Genomic DNA, 8162 nt, shown 5'->3' with positions numbered 1-8162 from the left:
ATCTATTTAAAACTAAGTAGATTTAGTATGGTGATATAGCTTTTGTTGGTTGTTGATTATGAATATGAAATTGGTGTTGATGGTAATCCAAGTTTAATTTGAACATTAAATTTAGGCTTACGGAGCCTCCCACAGGATTTTAGGGTTTATGGTAATGTTTAGACTAGACTCTATTGTAAATACTTCTTGATAATATAAGTAATCCTTTTTGTTTAGAGGCATAGTCTTGGATGAACTTCAAATATGAAAATTCTATTTTTAATTATATTAGCCATTAATTTTGAGTATATGATTTTCCAATTCATGGTAATCAAATTTTGATAAATATATTTATAATTTGTATCCATAACGGATACTATTTTGATAGAGGTATGCCCCTTTTTATGTTGTAATTTTGATAATGTATCTAATAGGTTTTTTTCTCCGTTCTTTCCTACCAGTGCCAGTTTGAACAGAGTTAAGCGATGTAACTTTTATTTTGAATTAATAAAATCAATCAAGGCCTCAACTGTTGACCGATCAAAAATAATAATAATAAATATTATATTTAAAATGTCACATGATTCAATAAGGGAGAGAAATCTTTAATTTAATAGAGTTTATTTTAATTAAATTGCATAAAGTGTGTGCATCAAAATTAAAATATAATAATTAAAGACAAAGAGTTTTTGCATGATTGTATAATGAAAGCCATATTTTGAGGGAAAAATCTCTTTATAAAGAAAATCAGAGCTCATTTCTAGATACACAAGTTTGGAGGAGTTTGTCATGTCCCTCTCTTAGCAACATAATTATAACAGGCGATTTGCCTATCATTGACTCTCGTAGGCAAATGATTATGGGAAGAGGGTCGATTTTGTCTTCCAATTAAGTAAGTGGGGCCTACTCATTCCAATATTAAATAAAGGTTGTATTCTAACTTTATAAAGTTAATTATTTAATTTTATAAAGTTAATAATTGTAGTGCAAGATGATTCTGGATAATTTCCAGAAACTTCTCAGCAAAGGAGATAAATTGAGGACATAGGGCTCCCATTTGAAGCAAGCGATTTTGTGGATTGGTTTTTAATTATCAGTTGGAGCAATTTGTAGTTCCCGGCCTACAAATTCCCAGAGGTCTCTGAGAATGAAAACTCTCTTAGATCTGCATAACTGAGGAGGTGGGATATCTTCCGAAGGGTTGCACATTGGAGATGGTTTTCAGCCATTTCATGTTGAGATTATTTGCATATTTGGATTAATGAAGGGGAATGTTCTGAAGTCTTGAGGATTGGCTAATTGGGACTAGGAAACCAAGACTCATCACAGCCGACAACAGCGGCACCAAAGATTGGGAAGCAATGAGCTGTTTACAGTTGGACGCATCACTTCAAAGGAATTAATACAAACAGAATCGCACCCAAAGGAGATTAATTCAATACCGCCTGGGCCACCCGATATTGGACCAGTTTCGCATTGAGCAGGGAGGTATTTGGTCTTACATTAATCCTTCACAGTCTGCCGGTTTGGCATCCCCATTGGGCGCACTTGACAATCACCCTTTGAAGAACGATTTAGATCAAAACCCAATCGGGATTCTCTCACCATTTGCCGTCAAAATGGAAGATGCAGAATGTCGACCGTAAGCACCAATAATTCAGAAGGTTGAGAGATCATGCATGCCCTTTCAAGACGCGGTTAATCCAGATCCGTAACAGCAAACATTCATGAAAATATTCTGCCATGCGATTCCCGTTTCAAGGAAAATTTGCAAGCAGTGACCACGACCAGATAATCGCATGAGATCACGGGGTTGGTGGGCAACCAAGGAAACGTTTCAATTCAATTGCGACCAGTTGGAGTCCATGGGAATCGCGATTTTGAACAAGCTGTGGGTGAAAGGAGATGAGAGCGACCGTGCCCGACCTATGCAAGAGCTTGATCAATGGAAAGGCGGCAACCTTTCAATGTAGACATCAAATTCAGGTTTTAACTTTTATATATGTCTGAATTGTTATTGAAGCTGTAAAAGTTGATTCTCCTTGAGCATTACCGGTATCATTACCCTTTGAATATCTGCTAAAGCTAATATAAATTGATGGTTTCATGACAAGTATTTAATGAATTATCCTAGCCTAGTATTGGTATGCCCTTGACGTATATGAGAGGATCATTTCAGTGGTATCAGAGCAGTAGTCCTGCCATCCTGATTGGGTAAAGGTACTTTAATTTCCAGTGTTATATTTGCAAGAGAACCATATTCAAGGACGGAGATATGGGTGAAAGACAAACACAGAGTCCGCCAAGATTTCCCAGGGTCGACGATGATGAAACCAGAGAATTTTACAGAACCATGACTACCAGACAACAAGAAATAACTCAGACACTACAGGCTTTGACTACCATAATGGAAAGGGTTATTCAGCCCAGGATTCAGGATCAAGGAAGAGGCACATCTGATCACGATGATAGGAGTGTGGCAGGATCACAAGGTGCTCCTAGGCGCAGATCATGGACAGCAAATAGGCCTACTCGTCCCACCTTCCTAAGGGAAGAGGCTCAGGAGATGGGAGAAGACGATGCACTAGAAGATTTCCAGGATGATCTTAGGGCTGCTATGGCAGAATGGCAGGCATTACCCCTGCATGTGCATGAATTATTAAACTTCGATCGATATCTAAACCAAAGAAGGGAACATATGAGGAACAGCCTCCAGAATAGGAGACCTCGAGGAGGTTATGATAGCGAGTTACAGCGAGCTGTCAGTAAACTTACTTTACCCTTTTTCGATGGTAGTGGTCAGATGACAGCACAAGCTTGGATTCATAAGTTGGACACCTTTCTAGCGTTAAGGCCTATGTCTGAAATAGATGCCATCAGATATGCTATCTTGCATCTGGAAGGCGCAGCTCATGACTGGTGGTCACACGGAATGGTTACTTTGCAGCACAATCAGGTAACATCATACCAGGACTTTGTGGATAGATTGGTTGAACGTTTTGATAAGAAGGATCCAGAAACTTATTTTTGCGACCTTGCTCAGTTAAGACAGTTTGGCAATTTAGAGGTTTATATTAGCGAATTTCAAAGATTGTCAGTCATGGTATCAGATGTATCGGAAAGGAGGTTAGTTATCTTATTTACAGAAGGATTGTCTGAACCCCTCAAGGGATGGATTAAGGCATTTGACCCACCAACACTGCAGGAAGCCATGAGGAAAGCACGAAGTATGGAACTTACAGCCCCTTCTGGCCGGTTCACTCCCAGGAGTACTACCTCTTTCAGAGACAATAGGAAGTTTGATAGAAGTAAAGGGAAGGGCATTGAAACCAAAGGGAAATCTACCACACCCCTAGATACAGAGGCATTAAATGACTTGCGAAGGAAGAAATTATGCTTCTATTGCAAAGGTCCATATGAAAGGGATCATGATTGTCCCTTGCGACCAAAAGGGAAAGCCAATAGGGTTATGTGGGCATATTACGAAGAATCAGATTCTGACAGTGCGGCAAAAGAGGAAGAACACACTGGTTCAGAATCTGAGGAAGAGACAGGAAAGTCAGAACAAAAAGAAGAACCTGAATTGCATCTACAGCAAGGGCGTTTGTCTAGCATTCAATAGGAAGGATCTTTCAGGTTACGTGGTGTCCTAGCAGGACAGAAGGTGATTACATTAGTTGATACCGGAGCTACACATAACTTCATTGATGCAAGATTGGTTGAGCATCGTGGTATTAAGACAGAAGAATTCAAAGGTCTTCGAGTACAGGTTGCTGACGGATACACTCTTAAGTGTAACAAGATAGTCAGAGACATGCCTTTACGCCTGAATAATTATAAGTTCAAAGCGGATTACCATGTGGTCAATATGGTTGATTTGGATATCGTTTTGGGAATGACATGGTTACGTTTATTGGGTGAGGTTACCTTTCGACTCAGGGACATGGAGATTAAGTTCGAAGTAGATGGGAGGCAGCATGTATTGAGAGCTATTCGGAATAGTGATATTCGAACGATCTCTCTTAGACGATTGGAAAGATTGGTGAGACATGAGGACCTTGAATGGGCAGCCATGTGTACTCTCATGCCTACACAGGAGGAACAACAAATGACAGAATATCATCCCGACATACAGATATTGAGGGAAAAGTATAGTAAGGTATTCAGCGATATTCCACCTGGTACACCACCTGATAGAGGGATCGAGCACATCATCGAATTAGAAGAAGGTGCTAAACCAGTCATGATCACTCCATACAGGCATCCCAAAAGGCTTAAAGATGAGATAGAAAAAACCATCAAGGAGCTTCTCACGATGGGACACATCAAACCTAGTAAGTCTCCTTTTGCTTCTTCAGTAGTTTTGGTTAAGAAGAAAGATGGTTCGTTACGAATGTGTATAGATTACAGGATGCTGAATAAGAAAACCATTAAGAATAGATATCCTATTCCACGGATTGATGAGCTAATAGATGAACTGCATGGGGCATGCTACTTTAGTAAGATTGATTTGAGATCAGGTTACCACCAGATTAGAGTCAGAGAACAGGACATTGAGAAGACTGCATTCAGGTGCCATTGTGGGCATTTTGAGTTTGTAGTAATGCCATTTGGATTAACCAATGCACCAGCTACTTTCTAGTCCACCATGAATAAGGTCTTCCATCATCAGTTGAGAAAATTTGTGTTGGTATTTTTTGATGATATCTTGGTATACAGTCGAACATGGCAGGAGCACATGGCGCATCTAGAAACAATATTGAAGACCTTGCAAGAAGAGTCCTTGTATGCCAAAGAGTCCAAATGCGATTTGGGAATGATTGAGTTGTTATACTTAGGTCATATTATCAGCCGAGAAGGAGTACGGATGGATCCTGATAAAATTTGTGCTATTGTGGAGTGGCCTACTCCTGAGAACCTAACTCAGTTAAGAGGATTCCTTGGGTTATGCGGCTTCTACTACAGATTTGTTTGTGGGTATTCACGACACACGGCCCCTATAACAGATTTGCTTAAAAGGGGAGCTTTCATTTGGACAGCAAAGGCATAGGCTTGTTTTGACAGATTCAAGGAGATCATGACTTCATGTCCGGTACTAGCATTGCCTGATTTCTCGAAACCATTTGAACTCTAGTGTGATGCCTCAGGAGATGGTATTGGGGCTGTTTTAATGCAGGATAAACACCCAATTGCATATGAAAGCAGGAAACTCCGTGGGCCAGAGAGATCATTCAACATTTACGACAAGGAGATGTTAGCTATCATGCATGCACTAGCTAAGTTTAGGCAGTACTTAGTAGGTGGCAAATTTTGCATAAAAACTGACCACAACAGTTTAAGACATTTCCTCGGGCAAAGGGATCTCAATGATAGGCAGCAGAAATGGGTCAGTAAGTTACAGGCATATGACTTTGATATATCTTATGTTAAGGGCACACAGAATGTGGTAGTAGATGCCTTGTCACGCAGACCACATCTTAGTTCAATGATTGAGATCTCTGAGGATTGGAAGCATCTGATTATTGCAAAATATGCCAAAGATTCATGGGCATCTAGGATAGTTGATGGGACACTTGTTAATACCAGGTATACACTTGTGGATGAATTGATTATTTACAAGAGCAGGGTATTTTTAGTCCCAAGATCGAAGGTGAAGCAGTTCATTATGCGAGCTCTTCATGATTCACCTATAGCTGGTCACCCCGGATACTTTAAAACATATAGACAGGTGCGAGAATGGTTTACATGGAAAGGACTTAAGAAGGATGTTTTGCAGTATGTTCGTGAGTGTTCCGTTTGCCAACAGAATAAACAGGAGCATACTTTTCCAGTAGGGCTTCTACAGCCACTTCCCATTCCGTGTCAGAAGTGGGAATGCATATCCATGGACTTCATTATCGGGTTGCCCAAGGCTCAAGGACGTGATTGCATTTATGTGGTGGTGGATAGGCTAACAAAATATGCTCATTTCTTTCCCATCACCACTACTTATACTGCAGTACAGGTAGCTGAAGTATTCTTCAGGGAGGTTTTCAGGTTACACGGGATACCCCGCAGTATTGTCAGTGACAGGGATAGTAGATTCTTGAGTCATTTCTGGCAAGAGGTGTTTCGATTATGCGGCACTAAGCTCACACCCAGTACTAGTTATCACCTGCAAACTGATGGACAGTCGGAAATAGTAAACAAATGGGTGGAAGGCTACTTGAGGAATTACGTAGCTGATCAGAAGAAGGCTTGGGTAAGATGGATTTATTTGTGTGAGTATTGCTATAACACCACTTTCCACATGTCTATCCAAATGACACCTTTTCGAGCATTATACGGCTATGATACACCCAGTTTCATTGACTTATTGATGAGTGATGTTCGGGTTCCACGTGTTGGGGATTTACTGCAAGAAATTAAAGATATCATTAGCTCTCTATGTGATAACATCGCTCGAGCACAGAATCAGTATAAGCAATACGCAGATCAAAAGAGGACGGAGAGAAGCTTTGAGGTGGGCGACATGGTTTACTTAATGCTTCAACCATTTCGACAATCTACTCTCAAAAAGAGTGGGTCAGAGAAGCTTAAACCCAGGTATTATGGACCTTTCAGGATCATTAGGCGAATAGGGGAATTGGCTTATGAACTTGAGCTTCCAGCAGACAGCAAAGTATATAATGTGTTTCATGTATCACGTCTCAAAAGGGCATTGGGATAGAATGTGATACCTTCTGCAGTATTGCCGCCTTTGGATGATGAAGGGAAATTGATCATAGTACCGGAATTCATTTTAGGAAGCAGAGAAAAATAGCTCCGCCGAAGAGTAATCAGAGAATATTTGGTTAAATGGAAGGATCTACCAGTCAAAGATGCTACTTGGGAGAATGAGACCATTTTGCAGCATCCAGCTCTGAGATTGCTTGAGGGCAAGCAATATCAGGAAGGGTGGACTATCATGTCCCTCTCTTAGCAACATAATTATAACAGGGGATTTTCCTATCATTGACTCTCGTAGGCAAATGATTATGGGAAGAGGGTCGATTTTGTCTTCCAATTAAGTAAGTGGGGCCTACTCATTCCAATATTAAATAAAGGTTGTATTCTAACTTTATAAAGTTAATTATTTAATTTTATAAAGTTAATAATTGTAGTGCAAGATGATTCCGGATAATTTCCAGAAACTTCTCAGCAAAGGAGATAAATTGAGGACATAGGGCTCCCATTTGAAGCAAGCGATTTTGTGGATTGGTTTTTAATTATCAGTTGGAGCAATTTTTAGTTCCCGGCCTGCAAATTCCCAGAGGTCTTTGAGAACGAAAACTCTCTTAGATCTGCATAACTGAGGAGGTGGGATATCTTCCAAAGGGTTGCACATTGGAGATGGTTTTCACGCATTTCATGTTGAGATTATTTGCATATTTCGATTAATGAAGGGGAATGTTCTGAAGTCTTGAGGATTGGCTAATTGGGACCAGGAAACCAAGACTCATCACAGCCAACAACAGCGACACCAAAGATTGGGAAGCAACGAGCTGTTTACAGTTGGACGCATCACTTCAAAGGAATTAATACAAACAGAATCGCACCCAAAGGAGATTAATTCAATACCACCTGGGCCACCCAATACTGGACCAGTTTCGCATTGAGCAGGGAGGTATTTGGTCTTACATTAATCCTTCACAGTCCGCCAGTTTGGCATCCCCATTGGGTGCACTTGACAATCACCCTTTGAAGAACGATTTAGATCAAAACCCGATCGGGATTCTCTCACCATTTGCCGTCGAAATGGAAGATGCAGAATGTCGACCGTAAGCACCAATAATTTAGAAGGTTGAGAGATCATGTGTGCCCTTTCAAGACGCGGTTAATCCAGATCCGTAACAACAAACATTCATGAAAATATTCTGCCATGCGATTCCCGTTTCAAGGAAAATTTGCAAGTAGTGACCACGACCAGATAATCGCATGAGATCACGGGGTTGGCGGGCGACCAAGGAAACGTTTCAATTCGATTGTGACCAGTTGGAGTCCATGGGAATCGCGATTCTGAACAAGCTGTGGGTGAAAGGAGATGAGAGCGACCGTGCTCGACCTATGCAAGAGCTTGATCAATGGAAGGGCGGCAACCTTTCAATGTAGACATCAAATTCAGGTTTTAACTTTTATATATGTCTGAATTGTTATTGAAGCTG

The sequence above is a fragment of the Cupressus sempervirens genome, chromosome 5, assembly GCF_028749045.1.
Source record: "Cupressus sempervirens isolate cs-2001-9-10 chromosome 5, ASM2874904v1, whole genome shotgun sequence".
In the NCBI taxonomy this organism is placed as follows: Eukaryota; Viridiplantae; Streptophyta; class Pinopsida; order Cupressales; family Cupressaceae; genus Cupressus; species Cupressus sempervirens.
This window is presented reverse-complemented; position numbering follows the sequence as displayed.